The following is a 26,021-nucleotide window of genomic DNA, read 5'->3' as shown; positions in this document are numbered from 1 at the left end:
ATTCAAAATTTTGCAATTTACAGAGTGAAAAAACGTCATACACTATGTTTATAATACAAATGAGTCATTGCTAAAATCGCTCAACTCATACAATTACCTGGGTGTCAATCTGCAGTCATATTAAATGTAACGGTGGCAAAGGCTCAGTTGCACGTAAAGCAGGTGCAGAACGCGTTTCATTAGCAGAAGATTAAGGAAATGCAACCAGTCTGCAAAGGAGATTTATTACAAATCACTTGTGATCTATGCTAGAATATTGCTGAACTATGAAGAACCTGTACTAAGTAGGATCAAAAGGACTTATTGAACATATACAGAGTAGGGCAGCACAAATGGTCAGGGGTTTGTTTGACCAGTGAAAGAGTGTCATAAAAATACTAAAAAACTAAGCTGGGTGGTACTATAAAATAGATGCAAACTATTCTAAGAAAATCTACTTACAAAATTTCAAGAACCTTGGTGAATCTATGAATATACTACAACTCCCTAGGTATTGTTGCAATAGAGAGTATCAGGACAATATTGGATTAATTATAGTGTGATCAGAGGCATTTAAACAGTTGTAGTTAATTTAATTGGCATAGACAATCGGAACTAAGTACAATCAACATCATTTAAACACACAATAAACTAGCAGTGTTCCAAAACTGAAACAGGGCAACTATCTCACCAAGGGAGTAAAATTATTGTAAATGGGCCAAATTAACCAAAATTATCGTACTTATCAGCATAATGACCATAATACATAATACTGAATGTCAAATCTGTTTGTGTATCTCACTGCTGTTTTCGAATCAACAGAGATTTTTTAGAATTAAAATTAATGTTTTATGCATGACATATACAACTGTTCCATGAAAAATTGTGTAATGGCCCTCTGATTAAGTCCCATCATGTTCTGGTTCCATGCCGGGCACTTTGCATCCACTCTTGCTTTTTCTTATTGCTACCAACACCAGCGACCTAACAATTGTGACACAATAGCTTTCTGACTGGAATTAACAACAAGTGTTGTACTCCTTGTTATTACGTAGTTGTGCATCTGCAGACGATCATCTGGAAAATATGATTTCACAAAGCAATGTTAGATCAGTGTACATCGAAACCTTAGCAGTTGATTGGTGCAAGATGCACTAGCTCTACAAGTCGCACACACGATGTGGATTGTCAGTGCCGAGCCTTGATTACGTCAGCTTACTCTCACACGTTTCCCCACACCTGGGGAAAAATATAAGATGTGACTCCATTACCTATGGTCTTCAGTTATGATGAATAAACCGAGATGACAGGAAAAAACAAGTGCTGGCGAGAGGCATGTCACGTCGAGCGGAGAAGAATTCCACCAGTCTCACCAACTCAACACTGTTCACACAACACACCAAACATTTGATGTGCCTGTTCCCCAAGGTAGTGTTATAAGCCCTCTGCTGTTCCTGGTCGATTTAGGAGACAATCTGAGCAGCTGTCTTAGGTTGTTTGTAGATTATGCTGTCACTGATTGTCTAGTAAAGTCATCAGAAGATCAAAACAAATTTCAAAACGATTAGAAAAGATCCATATGGTGTGAAAATTGGCAATTGATCCTAAATAATGAAAAGTGTGAGATCACCTATATGAATGCTAAAAGGAATCCGTTTAACTTCGGTTACATGATAAATCAGCCAAATTTAAAGGCCATAAATTGAACTAAATACCTAAGAATTACAATTATGAACAACTTAAAATGGAAAGACCAAATAGAAAATGTTGTGGGGAAAGCAAACCATTAGAAAAGGTAACAGATCTACTAAAGAGACTGCCTACACTACGCTCGTCCGTCCTCTTTTGGAGAATTGCTGCATGTTATGGGATCCTTAAAAGATGGCATTAATGGAGAACGTCGAGAAAGTTCAAAGAAGACGAGCACGTGTAGTATCATCTAGAAATAGGGGAGAGAGTGTCACTCACATGATAAGGATTTGTGTAGATATCATTAAAACAAAGGCGTTTTTCGTTGTGGCAGAATCTTCTAACGGTATTTCAACCACCATCTTTCTCCCCAGAACGCGAAAATATTTTGTTGGCACCCACCTACATAGGGAGAGACGATCATCATAATAAAATACGGGAAATCAGAGCTCGCGCTGAATGATATATGTGTTCGTTTTTACCGAATGCTGTTCGAGACTGGGATAATAGAGAACTGTTGTGAAGGTGGGTCGATATACCGTCTGCCAGGCACTTAAGTGCGATTTGCAGGATATTCACCCAAACGTTTGCCGAAATTGAGCAAGTCTTTTATTTTAAGAGCTTAGTTCGTTGTTGCCTCAGAATATCGCTTCCTTTAATGAATACGTGAAACTTCAGCGCCACCAGCCACATGATAAGATCGCACACTTCAAACACGTTTAGCGCAATTGCCAACACTCCAGTACAAAATATGCGAAATGTGTAAACCACGAACATCAACAATCAAATTATTGATACCGAACAACTTTATTATATTCACATTCACTGATAGGTAGACGTTCACAGCCACTGAGATAATAGGCAAAAAGTCTACCTACCAAAGTAACAAGCCAGTAGGGCTGTGAGGAAAAAATATATCTTCCTAATTTAACTGTCGTCAATCAGTGTAAGAGTACAAAGTTGAAACTAGGCGCGGTGGCTGATGGGAGCGACCGTAAAGGCATTTACCGTTTACAGTCGCCTACATCAGCCACGGTGCCAAGTGTAATCTTTGTTTGTTTTAATAATACAATGTATTGTCTAATTTTGTATTACGTTCGAAATTATCTAACACCTGTATACGATAGTAATATGATTTATAATATCTTACTCAGGCATGAAACTATCGCAAATGTACTGTAATTATCATATGGTTGTGAACACTGGTAACTCTATATTATTCATAGGTCGGTAGAACCACATTTGCAAAAGTCACATCAGCATTAAAGTCAGAGAGCTTCAGATCCAATCACTGGCAAAAACGTTCCACATCTCAGACCACCTTTGCGGGAAAGTCTTGCCTGTCCAAAAATCGATACCCCTCGAGTTCGTTATTTCTAAAATTCAACGTTATTGCTATTGTAGTTGCCACATGGCCATTCTTCCAGTGCTCCATACGTGAATGGAATACTAAGAAGTCCTAATAATTGGTCTTTAAAGTATTTTGTGGAGTATCAATTAGATGTAGGTATAGAATGGCCACAAGCTTCTTTGACTCACAGGAGGGTGTTACAGAAAGGAAAATGATGGATTTCCAGACTCTTGACACTATCTTGTGACAACTTAACGAAATTTCAATAACCAGCAATAAGTGCAGAATCTAGAGATGTTCGTCAACACCATACCTCCTGCTCCAGTAGGAACTATGAAGACATAAGTAGACTACTTACAGCATGTACATAGGCCTTCAAGCAGTCATTCTTCATGCAATGAGCATGTGATGAGAGCAGCGAGACATCTTAATACTTTGGACAGTTCTAACTAATATCTGTCATACACTTTACATTTGTTTGCAGAGTGTGTATGCAGATTAGGTGTTGGCCTACATTCAGGAGTGGATGGCAACAGAGAGAAAAAGTGTCTATGAACCACTGAATTCCATGATATAAGAAAACCACTTTAAGTGCATAGGGGATGCCTTTCGATCGATTTGTCTTCTTTCTTTTACCTCATGGCGAGTTTCAGATCTAAAAAATGAAGCAAGGACAGTAAGCATCGCTGTAAACTTCTTCAAACTGATTGATTGTTATTTTTATTTATCCATATAATAACGTTGTATGGATGTCGTCAATTGTGTCTTATGAACTAAAATATACATGGGTTCTTACAAAATTTACAATTAAATTCTTACAATTTTTACAGGTCAATTCTTACAGTATTTGTAATCATGCCATATAATGTTGCTTCATATAGGCCTATGTGGTATTTGTGTCTACTAAATTGCTATCTACAATTATTCTAAATACTCATTTAACTTATAACAGCTTTTAATTAAAAAATATGTTTTTGGCTTTTGGCTAAAGATGTGAAGTTCATTTATACCTTTTATTTCCTGTGGCAGCCTGTTGTACAGTTTAGGCCATTATATAGCACACTGTTCTGTGTTTTGGACTTGGTTTTCCTGTGTAGGTATAAGTAGTTGCTGGATCTAGTTTCATGGTCATGTATTGAGCTGTTTGTAGAACACAGATGAATATTTTTCCTTGCATACATTACAGTCTGGAAAATATATTCACATGGAACAGTCAGAATCAGTAGATTGAGCCCCATTACTGTTACTTTTAATTATTGTATTGAACTGGAGACCCAGAAACGATGGAGAGGCTTCATCCATGCAACAGCCTCCAGTGGTTCACAACCCCACAACAGGCTACAGCCGTCCACTCACGCCACCGCCGGTCCACACCAAACCCAGGGTTATTGTGCGGTTCCCCCCCCCCCCCCCCCCCCCCCCGAAGACACCTTCTCCCCCCCCCCCCTCCATGGAACATCTCACACCAGACGAGTGTGGCTCCAAATGTTTGTATGGTAGAGTAATGGTGGTGTGTGTGTACGTGGAGACAGTGTTAGTGCAGCAATCGCTGACATAGTGTAACTGAGGCGGAATAATGGGAACCAGCCCTCAGTCGCCGAGGCAGATGGAAAACCACCTTAAAAACCGTCCTCAGACTGGGTCAGACTACAAGGCTAACCAGGTGGGCCTAAGTATGGGTATTACTTTCACTTGTTTTAGGTGCTTAGGAAAAAGTCAGATCTGAATGATTCATTGATTATTTTTGTTAATGGAGCTTTTATGGAAGTTTGACATTCTTTAAAGATACAAGGTTGGGTTCCATTTAGACCTGTTGATTTTTTTATTTTTTAATTGATGTATAACTTGTGCGACCTCTTTCTCAGTTGCCACATAGAGTGCCATTTATTTTGGTGGATGGTTCTAGGTGAGTAAGACACATGTGTCTGGAAAGTTCTGTTGTAATTTCTTAGTGATGCTGTTGAATTACACATTTACAAAGTCAGCTGTTTCTTTTGGGTAGCTCATTTGTCTATTTATGTTCTTAATTTGGGAATTCAGATGTTTTTGCCCTGTGTTTGCTGTTTCCAGTTTGATAATATCAAAGGCTTGCTTGCTTTTGCTTTCTGCCTGCAATAGTATTTTATGGTTGTGAGTTATTTAGAGGCTAGTAGTACCTTTCTGTAGATTCTGTTGTAGTTTTTATAAAATTGCAAAAAGGCTGGGTCAGTCTGTCTGTTTTTGATTGAAACGAAATACCCAACAGTTTCAGACCTCTGGTTATCCATATATTTTTTCTGAAGTTGCAATGGTATGCAAAGTTAAACATTTTGTTCACATTTGTTTCCGCATAGCCCTCCTCCCACCCTTCAAATTATATCTGGGATGAAAATTCATGCAGGTTTGACTTTGATAAGAGCCTTTTGTATACTTTTAATTTAGGGGGATTTTCTACACAAATATTTACTTTTAATATCTCACACAAATGATCTGATAAGCCTAGATCTTGAACATGTATATGCACTCCTGGAAATTGAAATAAGAACACCGTGAATTCATTGTCCCAGGAAGGGGAAACTTTATTGACACATTCCTGGGGTCAGATACATCACATCATCACACTGACAGAACCACAGGCACATAGACACAGGCAACAGAGCATGCACAATGTCGGCACTAGTACAGCGTATATCCACCTTTCGCAGTAATGCAGGCTGCTATTCTCCCATGGAGACGATCGTAGAGATGCTGGATGTAGTCCTGTGGAACGGCTTGCCATGCCATTTCCACCTGGCGCCTCAGTTGGACCAGCGTTCGTGCTGGACGTGCAGACCGCGTGAGACGATGCTTCATCCAGTCCCAAACATGCTCAATGGGGGACAGATCTGGAGATCTTGCTGGCCAGGGTAGTTGACTTACACCTTCTAGAGCACGTTGGGTGGCACGGGATACATGCGGACGTGCATTGTCCTGTTGGAACAGCAAGTTCCCTTGCCAGTCTAGGAATGGTAGAACGATGGGTTCGATGACGATTTGGATGTACCGTGCACTATTCAGTGTCCCCTCGACGATCACCAGAGGTGTACGGCCAGTGTAGGAGATCACTTCCCACACCATGATGCCGGGTGTTCGCCCTGTGTGCCTCGGTTGTATGCAGTCCTGATTGTGGCGCTCACCTGCACGGCGCCAAACACGCATACGACCATCATTGGCATCAAGGCAGAAGCGACTCTCAATGCTGAAGACGACACGTCTCCATTCGTCCCTCCATTCATGCCTGTCGCGACACCACTGGAGGCGGGCTGCACGATGTTGGGGCGTGAGCGGAAGACGGCCTAACGGTGTGCGGGACCGTAGCCCAGCTTCATGGAGACGGTTGCGAATGGTCCTCGCCGATACCCCAGGAGCAACAGTGTCCCTAATTTGCTGGGAAGTAGCGGTGCGGTCCCCTACGGCCCTGCGTAGGATCCTACGGTCTTGGCGTGCATCCGTGCGTCGCTGCGGTCCGGTCCCAGATCGACGGGCACGTGCACCTTCCGCCGACCACTGGCGACAATATCGATGTACTGTGGAGACCTCACGCCCCACGTGTTGAGCAATTCGGCGGTACGTCCACCTGGCCTCCCGCATGCCCACTATACGCCCCCGCTCAAAGTCCGTCAACTGCACATACGGTTCACGTCCACGCTGTCGCGGCATGCTACCAGTGTTAAAGACTGCGATGGAGCTCCGTATGCCACGGCAAACTGGCTGACACTGACGGCGGCGATGCACAAATGTTGCGCAGCTAGCGCCATTCGACGGCCAACACCGCGGTTCCTGGTGTGTCCGCTGTGCCGTGCGTGTGATCATTGCTTGTACAGCCCTCTCGCAGTGTCCGGAGCAAGTATGGTGGGTCTGACACACCGGTGTCAATGTGTTCTTTTTTCCATTTCCAGGAGTGTAGCATTGTTTCCTGTCTGCATCTGTTGCTACAGGGTCAATCAATGTATAAGATTGCTTGGTTATTCTATTGGGACAGTTTACAAGTGAAGTCATGCCATAACAGTATAAAACGTTCAAATAAGCATGGCTGACATCATCTGACTTCATTGTATTGATATTGAGGCCCCCACAGACGATTGTACTTGTTTCTGAGTAAGATACCTCGGCTATAGTGTCTGATTTAGTTTTAAGGAAAAAATATCCACATCACACTCGGTGATCGGAACACACATATTACCATTAATGCTGCGTTCTGTTACCTCAGTACGTGAGAGTTCAAAATGTTCATCAACTACTAATGCAGTAGGGTCATTTCTGTCTTTAAATGAAATATGTATCTTTACATAAATACATGAACCCCCACCTCTCATGGAGAGTCTACTGCAGAAACAAGCAATTCCATATGAGGTTAAGGCACCAGTGTTTCGTAAGACACACAACTGAGCTGTATAGTGTTTGTAAATTTACTTCTAGGTGCTGAGAAACGTTCAGTTTCTGAACTTGAAGCCTTATCCATACAGTGTTCTGAAACTTTTACAATCAAGTGCAGTACTGATTATTTTCGTTCGATATGTATTCGATCCGATGCGGTCTGAATTTTCAGGGTATACGAAATATTTTTGTAGTGAACTGCTTTGGTAATTTGAATGGAAGTGGTAGTATTTAAATTACTTGTGTATTTAAAACAAGAGCTGTATCCAATATATCCACATTTAACGTGAATTCTGTAATTGAATATACCTTGGGCATTCTCCAGCTGTACCAGTGGATCATATAATGAAACATAATTGACGACATCTTGAGCCAGTAAACTAGCCCACAGGAAAATAAAACGCATACATATGTTCCTGGAATTAATTTTGACAGGTACACATTAGATTTTTGGGAGTAGATTTAATAACAAATGTCATGAGCGTATTTTATTCTCGTAGAATGTGGTGTAACTGTCAAGTGATAGCAACTGTGTCAGGAAGATGCACTAGTAGGTTGAGCGTCAGACATTCCACAAATAACAGCGTGATTTGTTGTCAGCAACGATGGCACCCCATATTTCTTGTTTTCTGATCTCTCTTCAGTGTCAATCCATTATAGATGTACATGCGTGGTGTGCTTCCTTGGGTATTTCCCATAATTGACGTAAGACAATACAGTGGGCGGCAACCTTTCTTCTCAATGTTATTTGTAACCTGTATATCTTGTCATATACGTTCATTCTCGTTTTTAAAGGGGGAAACCGCTATCTTTCTCCTCGTGTTTTTAATCCGAATTTTAAGGATGCTGCTGTTCTATAAAACAAGCCATGAACTGAATCAGCTTTACTGGACCGCGATTCAGCCTGTATTTTTACAAATCATTTATTTCTTTGAACATAGTTCCAAATTTTACAGCTTCAGGCCATTCCTGGTTTTTTTTTCCAAGATATATTTTGCCAAAGATTTTAAAATTGCCCATATTATATTCAATGCCTTTTGAATTTTGAACACATTTTCTTTCATGTTTCATACATACTTTATTTCCCAGGAGATTGACAAGAGTATCAAAGTGCAAAGTAAACAGCATATGAATTGCCATGGAAGTTCACCAGTCGTCATGCATACATTGCCAATAATGCATATCCAGTTGAATTGTAGCAGTCCTCATTGGCAAAAAATTAAATGAATTAGTTTTAATAATGAGTAGGCAGTGGAGAGGATGCAACATGACATTCTTAACTCTGAGATAGTAGAGGAGGTACATTTCAATTAGGCCACTTTTTAACAGTTTCAGTTTTTCCGTACTGTAATATGTGTTTGAATAGTCTCAGATTTGGCTGGAATTTAGCACACCATGCTACCAAGTGTGGACCACTTGTGTACAAAATTTTAAGTTCTCCTGCCAATTAGTTCCAGAATTATGGATTGTGAAAAAAGGTGGCGTGCCCTGGAAGTTGCAACCCACATCTGGCTATCTATCTTCAGATCCAACTTTAGGTATTAATAACTTTGGAACTATGCCACATAGGCCAGTGAAATTTTTACAACCCAGTAACAGCCATTTAGAGAACACACTCCATGAATCAAAACACCAACAACATATTTCTGAGGGAAAATACAAAATTCCAAAGTGTGATTTAAAAAATGTAATACGTTAAAAGGTACATGTTGCAGGTGCCCTATATTCCAAATATAATTCACTCAAAAAGAGTATAAATTTTTTGTGGTAAGCTTAATGTGGCCTAAACACACATAGAACTCATCTTGCCCATATCAGTCACACAGAGTTACATCGAAAATACAAAAATTTGAAAAATTACTTGAAAAACATGGATTTTCTAAGTGTGGTAGCACAAAAGGGACAAGTGATATCCTAGCCAAATTTCAAAAACTGCATAAGTAGACCATAATATAATATGTGGCAAAATTTCAACTTGTTATTGCAAGGCATTTGTGTACAATAAAAGTTGACAGAGATGTATTTGGTTACGTTTCTTTTAACACAATTTAGCAAATAATAGTGATGATGCAGACAGCTTGTTTAAGATAAAGCTGCAGCAATTGTTGGGAACCATTAAGCAATAGAAAATTAAACAATGGTAGTTTTCAGGGACAGAATGAGTCATTGTTTGGCAGGAACAACAAAGGAAACAAGCAGCAATTACAGGTTACTCATGTTTTAAGATTCTAGTTCAGACTGGTCAGTACTGTTGTGGAAAGTCAGTATGGAGGCAGAAGAGTGTACTAGTGATGCTTTTGTTCAAACAAGTTGAAGTATTGGTAGAGCACAAGCATCTGAATGTCATAAAACAACATATGGAACAAAATGTGACATTCACTGTGTACTGTATGCTCTGGATGAATCAGATCAAGATTTGTTGCTATGGAGATCCGGGATACACCCTGTGGGCACAAGAAGTACAGTTCCAGGAAAGTTTAGTGTTTGTTATCATCACATGAAAGTGTTTCTGGATAAGTATTCTTTTCTACAAAGAAGTTGTTTTGATCCATTTCATATTCATAAGAAGACAGTGAAGTGTAGCCTCAGAGAAATTGATATAAAATCAGTATTGAACGTGAATCAGTGCATGGGACTAACCATGAAACCAGGATAAAAGTTATGTTCCAGGTGTGTTACACTGCTAAAAAATGAAGAATATTCTGATAATTTACATGACAGTGACGAAGAGTATCAGCCGCCTACAACCACAGTGGATGAGCAATTAAATAAGATTAGATAATTTTATTGTCATTAGGCCATTACAGCAATAGACAAATTATTGTACAGCACAATCATTACATTAATGAACAGAATAATAAAGCATTATTGACTTACAAATCAATGTCCCAGTCAAAGAATTCTTTTAATTCATAAAAGGGGTTGTCAACAAGCCACTTATTTAATGTTTTCGTAAATTCACACTCTGGAAGATCTTGTACTGTCTGCGGAAGCTTATTAAATAGTTTATGGCCCAGTAGCTCATAGCTATTGACTGTCTCTGCTAGTCTACAGTATGATGTATATATGGACTTGTTTTTCCTTGTGTTGTGACCATGGATATTATTTCTACATTGTACTTCATGTAGGTTATTTTTTATATAGATTAACACATGGTATATGTACAGATTTATAATAGTCATTATTTTGAGTTCGGCGAACAAGGGCTTACAATGTGCTTTATACTTCAGTGACTGCTCTTGGTTTGTCTCCCATGAAGACACAAAAAGTTGGGAAAAGAGACAGGCCCAGCTTTGATAGAAGAAAACTACAAGAAGCTCAAATGGAATTAAAACACAAAATAGCTGACACACTAATGGTGGAAGAGGAAGAACTATCTGCTCCAAACGAACAGAAATCATGCCTGAAATGCTCTGATTTGGACAAAATTGTGCATGATTCGTAAGAAAAATGTGTCATATCCACATGCCAGAAAAAAGTAGCTATTCTTACTCTTGCACCTTCCAGCTGGTCTATTGACTACACTGCAAAGGAATTCAATGTTTCTACATATATGGTAAAGCAAGCTAGGAAAATGAGAGCAACCCTAGGAGTGCTTCCACAACTTCAGCAGGCTCAGGGTAAACAATGGAGTTCAGAAAGAAAGGTGCAAGTTTCGGAGTTTTATGAAAATAATGTCTACAGCCGAATAATGCCTGGAAAAAAAAGACTATGTAATGGTGAAAGTTGGAAATGCACATGTACAGATGTAAAAAAGGCTGTTGCTATGCAACATATCAGAGCTATATGTAGAATTCAAGGAAAAGTATCCCAATACCAAAGTAGGGTTATCATCTTTTTTTCAGTCTTAGGCCAAAATGGGTTGTGCCTGTAAGTGCAAGGGGCACACACAATGTTTGTGTATGTGAGACCCATCAAAATGCTAAGCTGATGTTTGCTGCTATAAAGGATTCTGGTCTGGATTATAAAGGTGCAATGAAGTTGCTAGTGTGTGACATCAGTTCCTACCAGTGCATGATATACAGGTGTGAGAAGTGTCCTGGTAAGGCAAATCTTGCAGAACACATGAATAACAAACTGTATGGTGAACTCCTTATGGATGACAATGAACTTGTTTCTTATAAACAATGGACACACATGGATCGCACAAGTCTTGAAACAAAGCAAAGTACAGTGGAAGATTTTGTTTAAATGTGTTGTCAAAAAACAGACAAACAGACCACACATAGCAACAGCACAATCGGCTTATCTCCAGTTTTGTAAGGATAATTTGAAACAAGATGAAATTATAGTAATACTAGACTTTTCTGAAAATTATGCATTTATAGTTCAAGATATCATTCGGACAACAGTCAAGCAACTCTTCAGCCATTTGCGATGTACTATAGAGATGAATCAGGTGATGTGTCTGTTGTGAACCTATGCATTTTTAGTGACTGTTTAATTCTTGATACAATTGCAGTTCATGCCCACATTCGCACTGTAATGGCATATGTGAAAAACCGGCTGCCTCACATACATTTTGTGAAATACTTCAGTGGTGGGGCAGCTAGTCAATACAAAAACTGGAAAAATCTCAAAAATTTATGCATGCATTACCATGATTTTCAGATTCATGCAGAATGAAATTTTTTTGCAACAAGTCATGGTGAAAATGTGTGTGATGGTATTGGTGCTACCATTAAGTGCATGGCATCATGAACTAGTCTGCAGCACCCTACAGAAGATCACATTCAAACACCTCTTCAATTATTTACCTGGGTACAGAAAAATATCTCTGGCATACAATAATTGTGTTCCAAAAGATGAAGTGAAATCAGTCGAAGAGTTGCTAAAAAAGCAGACTAGAACACATTAAAAATGTTGCAGGCACAAGGAGCCATCCACCACTTCTCTCCAGTGGACTCTGACTATGTGCACATGAGCAGACTGTCCCGTTATAACCATAGGTTCATGCACAACACGTGTCTTCACAGTGTGTATGACTCAGGATTCAAAAGCAGCAACATACAACTATGTAGCTATGTTATTGCTGTTTATGATGACAAATGGTACTTAGGATGTGTTGCAGAGTGCTGTGAAGCAGAAGGTGATGTATATGTGAACTCCGTGACACCAGCAAGATCATTTCATTGGCCATATTTGGCAGACAGGTGTTGGATTCCTTTTGAACATATTCTTATGACAGTTCCAGTTCCTTCCACAGTGTCAGGAAGACAGTACAATTTGCCACTCAATGTACAGAGTACAGTAGCTAAAGTGTGGGAGAACTTCTGTTCGAAGCACAATCAACTGATTTTTAGTAGTTAAGGTGCAGTAAACATTAATGGTAGGTTGTGTTAATCTGCCTATATGTTGTTGCTTAGTGATTAAACAGTTGTGGGAGGGGATAAGAAGAGGCAGAATAGTTTACGATATGTTTTCACAAAATTGTGTTGTGGAACAATGGCCACATCACCAAATACATCTGTCAACTTCCATTGTACACAAATGCCTTGCAATAACATGCTGAAATTTTGAGATATATATCATTATGGTCTACTTATGCAGTGTGTGAAATTTGGCTTGAATTCCGCTTGTACCTTTTGTGCTACCTCACTTCGAAAATCCATGTTTTTCAGGTAATTTTTCAAATTTTTATATTTTCGTGTGCATGTAACTCAGTTTTTGTGACTGATGTGGGCATGATGCGTTCTGTGTGTTTTTAGGCCACATTAAGCTTACCACAAAAATTTATACCTTTTTTGAGTGAATTATATTTGGCATAGAGGGCACCTACAATATGTACCTTTTAACGTATTACATTTTTTAAATCACATTTTGGAATTTGGTATTTTCCCTCAGAAATATGTTGTTGGTGTTTTGATTCATGGAGTGTGTTCTCTAAATGGATGTTACTGGGTTGTAAAAATTTCACTGGACTGTGTGGAATAGCTCCAAAGTTATTGATACCTAAAGTTGGGTCTGAAGATAGATTGCCAGATGCGGGTTGCAATTTCCGGGTCACGCCACCTTCTTTCACAAGCCATAATTCTGGAACTAAATGGCAGGGGAAACTAATACTTCGTACATGAGTGTTCCACACATGGTAGAATTAGTGTACTGAATTTCAGTCTGATACTATGAGCTGGAGCCCCTGGTTGAACTGACATGGAATGACCCAAGGAAAACTACAAGTTCACCAACAGGACAATAGCTGAGAATGGATTTCACTCCATCATTATCCATAATAGGATAACTATTTTATAAATACTGTTTGATGGTACAGTATTCAAAAGGTAAAAGTTCAGTTCTGTTTCTCAATAGTGCATTTTTGTTATTCAGTATTAGTTGAGGTGAATGAGATTTATTCACTCATTACAAGATTCTGCATTGAAAAACAGTATAAACTACACGAAACACCTTATTTGAAGTAAGTGCTTAAACATGGGGAGGGGGGGATGAATATTCACACAGTTGAAATGTAATCTCAGCACATTGAAATAATTTATTTTGGCAGTGATATGTTTATATATGGAATAATAAGTGGAAAGTAATTTGTTTGCTTTTAGATTGGGTAATAAGACCTGAACTCGCAAAAAAAATATATTAAACTGGAAGTGAATATGACAGTATTGCAAAGGCCATGAATCAGACACAAATGTTAGCAAATTGCAACTCAAAGTATGAATGTGGAGAAGTATTCACTGCTGATCAAGACAGTGAACTTTATGATCACAAGTTAAAAATATTAGCAGTTCACTTACTTGTACAGCTTATAAAGTACTTGGGACATAAACAGAATAGGTTAAAAAGTTTCATGAGCCAATATCAACAGTGCACCTTAAGAAAACCTGAAATCATGAGCAGCAGCTTTTAATAAAGCAAATGTTGCAGAATTATTTTGACTGTTATGAATGAACTATTCATATAGATTTCACAGAAAACTGAATACAGGCCTACATCAGAAATGTTATATTTGGTACTTTAAATGCTGTATATTGTAAAAGTTAGGAAGTGAAATCATCACCCACCCCTCCCCTTTTTGCAGTTTCTGTAGTTTATGTACAGTAAATGTACATAATATACATCATAGTTCTTGTTGGAGTTTTGTCCACTAAGATAGTGTGTCTCAATTTACCTTTCACTTTCAGTGTTTACTATAACAAAAAAAAAAAAAAAGTTGCAATCCTACAGATTAGGCTTCCACTACAATGAAGATTTCAAGGAGGGGAACTACTATCACACAGCAGCATTGTAATTAACTGAACAATTGAATATCAACTTAGCACTAGCAAACAAAATCTAGGTGTTTGAGCATCATTCCTCAGTCTGCAACAGAAAAATGTAAGCAAGAGTAAGCGAAAGATATGGAGTTTGCAGCAAAGTACAACCAAGTCCTATATATGGGGCAAGTAGAAGAGATAAGGACAAAAATCACTAAGTAAAATTCGTGGGGTCAATTATATTTCTGTTTCTTCAAATTGTATTAGTAATGATAATGCTGCACATATCAAATCAATGAAATATTATTAATTTGATTTAAAAATAAGAAGAGCTATTGTTATGCAGGTGCAGAAAGGTAACTAATCTTTTGTTGAATAGTGCCCCATGGTAGGGGATCAAGTCTGAAAAAAATAATTGCTTCAATTGAAATTTAACTTTTTGACCTTTTGTTTATTACTATGAGCTATGATAAAAAACCTTGTCTAATATGCTATAGAAATTAATAGTGCAAATTCGAAAAGAAAAAAAAAAACAAGTAAATTCATGTTTCATAAGAAGAGTTATAACCAAAAAGTTGTTGAAATGTCCCCATTCATCCCCCCTCCACCCCCCTCCCCAACCTCCTCTTTCGTACATTGAAACAGTAGTCTATTTTCTATAGAATACTGGATTCTGTTGTAATACTGTTTTCATAGTATCTAGAAGAATTGTTGATGCTAGTGCACTGATTACAGTTTTCTGCAGTTTTCCAGGTAAAATGAAAATGTCTACAAGAAATGACTCTGGTGTCGAGAACATTGTTGAGTCCTATGAGGCATTCCAAATTCTTCAGGAGATGTCAAAACTGTTAGATACAGGCTTGGATCCTGTCACACTGGCGTTCTGCATTCGACTGATTGAGCGTGGTGCTCATCCTGAAGCCCTTGCCCAAGTAATACTTGACATCAGGAGAGAGGTGAATGCACTGAAGGAGAAAGAAGATACTCATAGCAACTGATACGTAATAATGCAGCTCTTAGAAAGAAAGTGAATTTTCAGTCATAAACATATTATTACTTGTAATGGCAGTGGCTCAGACTAACTGGCTTGGGTGCCTATAAGACCTGGTCTCCTTCATTGATAATTAAATTAAAGCCAATTTTTGGAAACCTACGCTCTTTTTCAAATTGAGCAGTTAAGGGAAATTATTTGGAATCCACTTAAAAGTGTGCCTCCCCCCCCCCCCCCCCCCTCCTGAACAGTTTTTTTTATGTCAAAGCTGTGCTCTTTGAATACCTCGTAAATTACTTTTGTGTCTCGTGAAAGACTATAAAGGTACAAAATTGTCTTTAAGTAAAGTAAACATGGGAACTAAGTGTTCCATTTATTACGTTAAGTAACAGCAAGGTTGTATTACTTTATACAATGCATGTATGACTCGACAGTGATGTAATCCTGGTTTGTATAGCTTGATTTTAGTGACTTTATGTGCAGATCTGCAAAATACTAAAAATTATTTTAGTAAAGCAATGTAAATAATTAATAACAATGTAAATCCGAACAAAAACCTTCAAACCTAAAATAATGTATAAAAATGGTGTGATTTAGATATTAAAAATTGTTTCCAGTATGTATTTGTGGCCACGTGCCACTAATTAGAATGGAAATTCCCTGTTTTATTCCTTTAACCTTTGCTCACTGTAACCACTTGGAAATGGTTTTTGTTGACATAAAAGAGCTGTTTTTAAAGTTACTCTTCAAAATGAGCCATATCAAATTATATCTTCTGAGCCATAACAATTATGATAATGACCATTTACTAATGACACACAGGTTCTACTGCAGGATGAAAATAACAACAAATGTTTTCTGTAGCACACAGTAAAAATCAGCAAAATTTTCCATTTCTTAGAAAATGAGCTGCTATAGTGTTACTTTCAGAGTTTGTTAAAATTTCTCAAGTTCGTGTGATTGTATGAAATGTGGTACAATTACGTGAGGTATAGCAGATGATAGTGTAGTACTCTGCCTATATTAAACAGTGGCCCATGAAATGCTTGCTTTGACTAAACTACATACAACATGGTGAACACAAAAAGAATGGTGGGTGCATGCTCAAGCAAGGTCATGACGGTTTAGTGAGGCTATTGGAGTAAACATTAGTTCAGTCCACTACATGTTGGTATTGTCAGCAATGTTTTGGCTCCTTCATACTGTACAGTTATTCGTAGATTTACATTGACATTCTACATGCTCTATATAAAATTAAAGTGTAATGTATATGAAGAAATTTGGGCCAGGTCACTACTGCAACATGAGTGGGGAGAGATATATCATTATTCAAACTTTACACACTGTATACATCTCGTCTTTCCAGCTGTCTATGTGAACCATTTTTAAAAAATTCCTTCTGGATATTGTTTCTACTTCTGTTCCTTTATTCAAATAGATATGTAGTTTATTTATGAAACTGAAGTTCCTTTGCCAAAATCCAGTGTGATCAATGCAAGTACTTGATTGCGGTTATTATTATTTTATTGAATACAAGAAATTCTCTATGGCAAATTTATCAGCTACATTTACGATCACACTATTTTCAGTCAATACTTTTTGTTTAATGGTGTTCCCTTCTAATTGCTTTGGGGTAAAGGTCACTTTTTTCCATACTGACCTCTGAAAACAAATCTTCTGTTCTCGCATTTTTACACAAAGACCTAACCATTTTTTATACTCCCCTCCAACTTTTGTACTGTATGCTGTATGAGACCAAAACAAAGACAGCTACGATTGGCCACTATAAAGAAATTATTGCTCAGTTACAATGACAGCAAAAACTCTATTTGATATTATAAATCTACACTTCAGCAGTAGTTTAACTTTATATAATGAAAAAAACCAGCAGTGCTTCAGTGTATTATTAGCTAGGAAAATGATTCATTTTCTCACATGTACATGTGATTCACATAGTGGTAAGGCTGCTGGAATAGAGAGGTTTTTTTGGTATTAGATCACAGTACAGGCTTTATGAAAGGACTTGATTTGACAAAATTATAGTTATGTCACTGTTGCTTTTTAGCATGCAGTGTAACAGAGCTAGCTTGTGCAACAGATCTATTTCTCTAGACACTGCAAAATGTTGGGGTATTGTGAGATAGCATTCAGCATGAATGAACAATGGTAAATCCAGGATGGAATGTAACAATATTATGAAAAGAGAAAGTTGCCACTCCTTTGTCAAAAATAGCCCCCCTCACACACACACACACACACACACACACACACACACACACACACACACACACACACACACACACCGTGCGCGCGATTGCAGTTCAGGCAACTGAGGCCACACTGCGAGCAGCATGATGGGAGTGGCGACTAGATGGGGTGGAGAGGGGGAGGGATAGTAGGGTAGGGGTAGTGGAACAGTGAAGTGCTGCAGTTAGATGGAGGGCAGGCGATAGGGGGGGGGGGGGAGGGGCAGTGGAAAAGAAGACGACAAACAAGACTGGGTGTGACGGTGGAATAAGGGCTGTGTAGTACTGGAATAGGAACACAGAAGGGGCTGGCTGGGTGAGGACAATGACTAACGAAGGTTGAGGCCTGGAGGGTTACAGGAACATAGGATATATTGCAGGGAAAGTTCCTACCTGTGCAATTCAGAAAAGCTGGTTTTGGTGAGAAGATTGGTTGTTTTGCAAGTATCAGTTTTTACTGGAACTTGCAATTTGAAGTTGTTGATTGCTGATAATGCTTGCCCACACAGTCTGCTTGAGAGAAGTGTTTGTGTCAGAATTACTTAAGCTATCAGTGTATGATTCACTATACCAAGGGAACTTTCACATACTTTTACTAATATTATTCCTCGTATTCAGAGTGTGCTTCTGGTCTCTGAATAGAAATCTGCTGAATCTGTTGAATTACGTGGGTGATCTTTGTGGAGTTGTAAACTATGTTATTGAGGTTCTTTTCATACTAATTTTCCACCTGTGTTTGTTTACTTTATTTTCAATTGATTCAAAAGCTTTTTATGGTAATGTCTTCAGACAACTGCATGTTAATACAAAGTAAGTAATAGTCATTAACATAGCCATGAAGTAATAAATAATGAAATGATCGTATGGCATTGTTGACCGGGATGTCCCAGTCGGGTTCAGCCACCATGTGCAAGTCCTTATTTCTTTCAACACCACATTGGGCGACCTGTGGCCAATGATGAGCATGAAATGATGAAGAGGACAACACAATGCCCAGTCCCTGAGTGGAGCAAATCTCCAAACCGGGGTCAGTGCATGGGAGGCAAGCATGTTACCACACAGCTAAGCAGGCGGACAACATATCCATTATGATGCAAAATAATGAGAAGCATTATGTACATACATTATCACCGCAATCATAGCACAAATCTAAAGCTAAGAATCTAAACATGCCACATTGTGAAAATGGACTACTTAATAGGAATCTGTTAATTTTAAAAATGAGCACAGGCTTGACTGCAAAATACTTCTTTTGGGCACTGGTTATGGTGGTCAGTTTTTGACCCTCTTCAGACCTTTTACGGTGATGGTAGGCAGTGGCAGTGAATGGAGCAGTTATTATAAGTCCACAAATATCAGTGTTTGTGGAGTTGTAACAGCCACTCCAATCATCACCACTGCCACCTGTCATGGTATGAGGTCTGAGGATGGTCAAAAACTGACTGAAACCAGTTACCACAAAATAAATGTTTTTTGCAGTCAAGACTGTTTTTGCTCATTTTTAAAATACTTTTTGCCAGACCTCAGGTCTCCATGAGAAATGTTCTTAAAAATTACTGAATATGTTAATGTCCTGATATAAAATTAGTGGCAAGAACTGCAAAAGAAGGTGATGGAAAAGGAGTCGGGCACCACCATTAATCCATTACACGGAAAGCAGGATGGACTTGGAAGGCACACCGCGTCCTGCTAAACAGGTGCTAATTATACATGCGAGAGAATGTGATAAAATAATGGTTAGTGTATTTAACCCTCAGAAAGGGGTAATGAAAAAGTGGCAAATCTATGAGGTATCAATATGGAAAGGACATAGAGGTGGCACTGAGTTGCAGATGGATACAATGAAAATGAATGCTAGATATATTCAGATATTGGACTAAGTCTCATCAGATGTAGGGAAAGCACCCACAAGCTCAACTCTCATACATGGCCATCGTCATCTCCTGGCACTAAGGACGTCAGTGGTCACATGTCTAAAGTAAGCTTGTGTGAATCTGTATGTTTTCTGTGTTTGATGAAGGCCTGATTCAGACAACTAAATACATCTAGCATTCTTTTTCAATGCGCCTGTCTGTGATTCAATTCCCCTTGTATGTGGTGAGTAGCACTCTAACCTTTCCCTGTTGTTCATAATCAGTGTTATGGACACATTGGTAACACACACTAGACATAGAAACAAAGATTATGACTGTATTTGTAGGCAGTAAGGCAATGTCCAGCTCTAATAAATAGTACATGAAATGTATTGAGGTATAACCTTAATACTAGCTTGTACCAGTGGAACCTACATGTGGAGTGCAAGGATTAGCCAATAATGGAGTTATCTCAGCCCCTCCCACTGGAGGTTTGAGTCCTCCCTGGTGTGTGTGTGTGTGTGTGTGTGTGTGTGTGTGTGTGTGTGTGTGTGTGTGTGTTTTGTTGTTGTTGTTGTTGTTGTTAGCATAAGTTAGTTTAAGTAGTGTGTAAGTCTTGGGACCGATGACCTAAGCCGTTTCGTCCCTTAGGCATTCTCACACATTTGAATGGAGTTATCCCTGGATAGGTTGATTGCCGAACTCTTGTCATTTGGGTCATAGACATGTGAAAGCCAAAGGTGCAAGACCTGTCTGATACACCCACTCAGCATATCCTCCAGTCCTGTCACTTGTTTATCCTATTCTGTTGGAGACAGGGCCACCTGTGAAAGCAGCCATATCATATACCAGGTCCTATGAAATTTTAGCTCAGCATTGTATATGGGCATGATCACCAACCTAGTGTCCAACCAAATGAATGGCCATTGCTAAAATGTGGCATAGAGCTCAGTTGCCCATCCAGGGGCAGGAAAGACTGGTTATCACAGCATAGTCTGATGGCATAAAAACTGCAACACCAAAAATAATTTACTGTAAGCATGAGATAAGCCTTTGCAAATGTGAAATGCTGGTGGATAAATAATAACAATAGTAATAGGTGTAACCACCAAAATGTAGAATGCAATGTATGCGCATGTGTTGAGTTGCACAGGTGATGCTTATCAGTTTGTGGGATGGAGTTTCATGCTTCTTGAACTTTGTTGGTCAATACAGGGACAGTTAATGATGGCTGTGGATGATGCTCAAGTTGGCAATATGTCTACACGCTGTAGAGCATGTTGAGCTATGACAGTGGTATGAGGGCGGGTGTTAACCTGTTGAAAAACACCCCTGGAATGCTGTTGATGAATGGCAGCACAACAGTTTGAATCAACAGGCTGATATACAAATTTTCAGTCAGGTTGTGTTGGACAACCACAAGAGTGCTCCTGCTGTTATATGAAACTGCATCCCAGACCAATACTTAAGATGTAGGTCCAGTGTGCCTAGCATGTGGACAGATTGGTTGCAGGCCCTCAACTGATCTCCTCCAAACCAACACATGACCACCACTGGCAACAAGGCAGAACCAGTTTTCATCAGAGAAAACAACAGACCTCCACCCTGTCCTCCAAGGAGCTTCTGCTTGGTGCCACTTAAGTTGCAAATGGCAGTGGTTTGGTGTCAGTGGAATGTAAGCTACAGGGTGCCTGGCTCAGAACTGACCCCAAAGGAACAGATTTATAACAGTTCATTGTGTCACTGTGGTGCCAACTGCTTCTCAGATTGCTGCTGCAGAGGTAGTACAATGTGCTAGAGTCATACACTGAACATGGCGGTCTTCTCTCTTGGCAGTGGCACGTGGCCGCTTGGAGCCCAGTCTCCTTGTGACTGTACATTTCCTTGACCACTGCTGCCAACAGTCATGTGCAGTGGCTACATTCCTGCAAAATCTTTCTGCAATATCACAGAAGAAAGATCCAGCTTCTTGTAGCCGTATGGAATGACCTCATTCAAACTCAGTTAGTTGCTGATAATAATATCTTTGTTGCTGTAAAAGGCATTCTTGACTAGCACCAACTCACCACATCTAGTCTCAAAAGGTGACTAATGCTCACAACCGTAACAGTGTGTGAAGCTTCCTGGCAGATTAAAACTGTGCACCAAACCAAGACTCAAACTCGGGACCTTTGCCTTACACAGGCAAGTGCTACCAACTGAGCTACCCAAGCATGGCCTGTCATACAGCTTCAGTTCTGCCAGTACCTTGTCTACTACCTTCCAAAGTTTTAATCTGCCAGGTAGTTCAATAACAGCACACACTCCGCTGCAGAGTGAAAATTTCATTCTGGTACCCGTGTGTATTTAAAGAAAACTTGATTTTCATCCTCACAGTGGTATTACTAATACCACTCTTATGTGACTGTGGTGAAATTGGAAAATACATCATCTTTCAGATTTTGAAACACATCTACCAACTTTTGTTTGTGTCAAATAATTTCTTCTTTGTGTTGTGATTTTTTTCCCCTCCTCAGTGTACATGATTTTTGTGGCTGCTTTGCAGCTTGTCATCTGGATCCCCCTCCCTTCCAGTGTCACCTTATCTGCAACACACAGATGTGACCTGTCCTTGTAAAGTATCCTTTGATCCTGTAATCCTCCTGATCTGTCTCCACAAGTCACTGCCCATAACCCACCTAAACCCTTACCCCATTCATCCTTAAGCAACACCCTCCTTTTCCTCTGTTTCTATTTCCTAATCCACTCCTCCATGTCATCATGTGCTGCCCACAACTTCCCCTGCCTGAATCTGTAAAGAGGTCACTAGCACCACATTCGTACCCCTTGCGCTAGCTACCTCTCTGTCCCAGTTTTAGGCACTTTTCCCCCTTTCTATCTACAGCACCTCACCTCCACCAAGCTGCTGTGCTGGCACAAAGCAGTCAGGGCGGACAATGCCATACAGGCAATGGTGTTTGTGACCCTATCAGACTTGTTTGTCCTGGAAGACAATTCAGCTTTTAAACTGTATTTCGCATCATAATGTTTACGCTGAGGACTGTAACTTACTTTGTATTAATATAAATATGCATGTGTTTAAGATGAAAGTGTAGAAGGCTTCACAATCAACTGCATATACAGCAAGCAATAAATATACCTGAGTGGAACATTAACGTGGAACAAGAAAAAAAAAGAAAAAAGAAAAAAAAATGTGCTCCACAGTAAAATAATTCACAGCTTCAGTGCAAGAAAGATGGGCCAAATGTGTTGAGCAGTGTCATTAGTTATATTTTGCAGTTGGAAAATGAATGCCTGGTTTAAAATGAAGCATGTTTACTCAGCTAACAGTGAAGCACTTTTGACTGTTATTATCACTGCTCAGCATAATTTGTAAGCTGCTATGGAGAGCAACAATGTTAAGGTTGGATGGTTAGAATGTAGACCATAACAGTTCATGAAATGGATGGATCTGTTTGTTGCATACATATATGTTTGTTGTAACATTAATGAGCTGCCACCGGCACATCCAGACTGCTCTGCTCTGAGTTGTTCGTGACTTTGTAAATAGGAACCAAGGTACCGTATTGATGTATGTTGATCATCTGTTTTTTTTATTCTTTGATTTTGAATGTTCAGGAATAGGAACATTCCAGATATTCTGTTTTGTGGTGTTCAGATTTCAAACTTAATCACATCATAGGAAGGCTTCCACTTTTTTTTACTCCTAAGGAGAGTAGTACTTTTAACATCAATGGTATACAGCAATGTCAGTGGTATGTGTTACTGCAAATCTCTTCAGCAAAGGGGACAGCATTGATTTCGATGATACTAATACTTGATGTACTCAGATTGTCACAAGAGAAGTGTTGGAGAGAGCCAATTGGTCAGAGAACATTGTGGTTGAATTCTCACTTGCTGGATCAGGGTGCTATGTAAGAATATTAACAGACTGGCCACAGCAAGTACATCAACTCATTCATCTGAGAGAGTTACGTGTCTTCTCTAATTCTAGAAATCCATATTATGCTGTGTGTGTTGGACCAACATTTTTGGTGTTTTTGGTCAGTTAAACAATCTGTGAAGAAAGCCCTGACTGAACTGCATGGAGGTGTAAGCTTAATTGTGAGAATGCAAATAGTTTGAATGTTCAGCTTAGTTGCTCCCCTCCCTCCCTCACTGAAGACCAGCACACAACAAGTATTGTTATGAATAAGTGAAATCAGCCAGATAGTTAGGGATTTCCTTTAACAGCCAAAATTTTACTATTACATGATCTAGGCCAGATTCCTTCATACAATGTGTGACTATAAAAAAATGGGGCTGATACTGTCACAGAGTAAGTACACATCCACCAACGGTGAACAACAAATAGCTGTGCAGTGTGAAGCCGTCTCAGCTGAATGCGGCATCTCTGTTGTCTATAGACAAATCAGTGTGGGTGTCGCCTTTGTTTTTCAACAGCTGTTTTGTTTTGCCAGAAAAATGATAAATATAATAATAGATCATCAAATTATCACTAAGTTTCACATAAAACTTGGAAACAACTGCTACTGAAACTGTGACAACACAAGCTGGGATCTCTTTACTTCCTCTCTTGCCATCTGCCTCCTTAAATACATTTTTGATTAATTACCATTAACATACATGAGTATATTCTGCATTTTCATAAAAGAGAAAAGTTGGCATTCAGTCTTAAGAAATATAGCATCAGATCTAATTTTGTGCTTAGTTTTGTGTATGTAATTTATTTCATTATTTATCTTTGACTAATCCTAATTAATATCTTTTGTTAAAGGATGAAATCAGTAAGTGTCTCGAGGCTTAAATACTATCGCTGACTAGTAAAGAATTATAAATTCTGTACTAATTATAAACATTTGGAAGAACTACTAGGATTCTTTAAGTATTTATTTGGCTGTATTCAAAAACATGTTAGAAAATCCAGCCCTTAATTAATTCCAAAATAATTACAAGGCTTGTCAAAAGCATTGTTTGCATAACTACATCTGTTAATTTCAGTATTTAAACAGCTAATTCGGTCTAGCCTTTGTGATAAAAGGAACTGTTAACAAGGAGCGAATTTTAGATGTATTCAGTTAGTTGAATGAGTTATGCTTTAATTGTAATTTCTGTAACTTAAACATCGAACAATGTATGGTTTCACTGTCTAATATTGTGAGGATATATAAAGGATGGATTTTTGATCCCAACACAGTCAGTCCATGGGTGATTTTCAGACGGGATGTCCGTATCAGTTACAGTAACAATAATGCCTCAATTTAACAGTGGAATTAGTTTAACACAAATGGGCCGCATGTTTAAACAATGACAGTGTCTGTTCAATGTATTTGAAAAGTAGTGTCACACATTGTGTGGTTAGGTATTCACTGCTCATAGATGTTGAATAGCAAACTACTGTAGCAGTATGCTGAGATTTGCCTGCAAACTATTAATGAGGCTTATCAAAAGTTAACCAATAGTGAACTGGCCATATAAATGTGTAATATGGGGGGGGGGGGGGGGGTGTTGTGAACAGTGAAAGTAAAGAACTGTGAAACACAACTGTTGGCTACATCATTTGCAGTAGTCAGTGTTGTACTTCCACCACCATTTTTCAGCCAGTATAGCAATGCAATACGTCAACACCAAGGACTATCACCGAAGAAATAAAGCAGGTGAACATCAAAAAACCTATGTTTTATTAAAAGAAGCATATGGCAAAAATTGTATCACATACTCGAGTTTTTGAGTGGTTCAAGCATTTCCAAGATGGCCTAGATGATGTTGGAGATAACTCACACCCTTCAACTTCAAAAATGGATGAAAATATTGAAAAAGTAGATAATTTGATTCAATCTGACCATCGATTGAATATTTGATTCATTGATGAAACTGTAGACAAAACCTGCACAAGGCAAATTTTACGTAAACAATTTAACATCAGAAAATAATGTGCAAAACTGGTGCTGGAAACTCACAATGAACAAAAAGCAGCTCACGAAAATGTTTGTACTGAGACTTTGAGTACCATAATGATCCTAAATTTTTGATTTTGCATGTATTCTCCAGAAACTAAGCACCAATCCATGCACTGGAGGGACCCAGCTTCACCGAGAGCAGAAAAGGCTTGAAAGAGAAAATTAAGTTTCAATGCAATGACCTTTATTTTTTTTAATACTCATGGAATTTTGTTATCTTTACTGGGTTCCTGAAGGTCAAACTGTTAATCAACATACTACCTTGACGTTTTTGCTCAACTCTGAGAAAAAATAAGAAAAAAAACCATCCAAATTCTAAAAGAATAAGTTACAAGTTCTGCGTCAAGATAAC

The 26,021-nt window shown here is 38.8% G+C and overlaps 1 long non-coding RNA gene across 1 annotated transcript; it reads left to right on the top strand.

Annotated features, from left to right (window-relative positions):
- The first annotated feature begins 7,410 nt into the window (after nt 1-7,410).
- On the top strand, nt 7,411-16,266 carry LOC126267529 (uncharacterized). Its single transcript, XR_007549016.1, has 2 exons — nt 7,411-7,849; nt 15,365-16,266. It is a non-coding gene; the product is annotated as an uncharacterized LOC126267529 (long non-coding RNA).
- Nucleotides 16,267-26,021: the final 9,755 nt, after the last annotated feature.

This window comes from Schistocerca gregaria, chromosome 4, assembly GCF_023897955.1.
Source record: "Schistocerca gregaria isolate iqSchGreg1 chromosome 4, iqSchGreg1.2, whole genome shotgun sequence".
In the NCBI taxonomy this organism is placed as follows: domain Eukaryota; kingdom Metazoa; phylum Arthropoda; class Insecta; order Orthoptera; family Acrididae; genus Schistocerca; species Schistocerca gregaria.
Note: the sequence above shows the minus strand (reverse complement) of the source record. Positions and strands in the feature narration are given on the sequence as shown.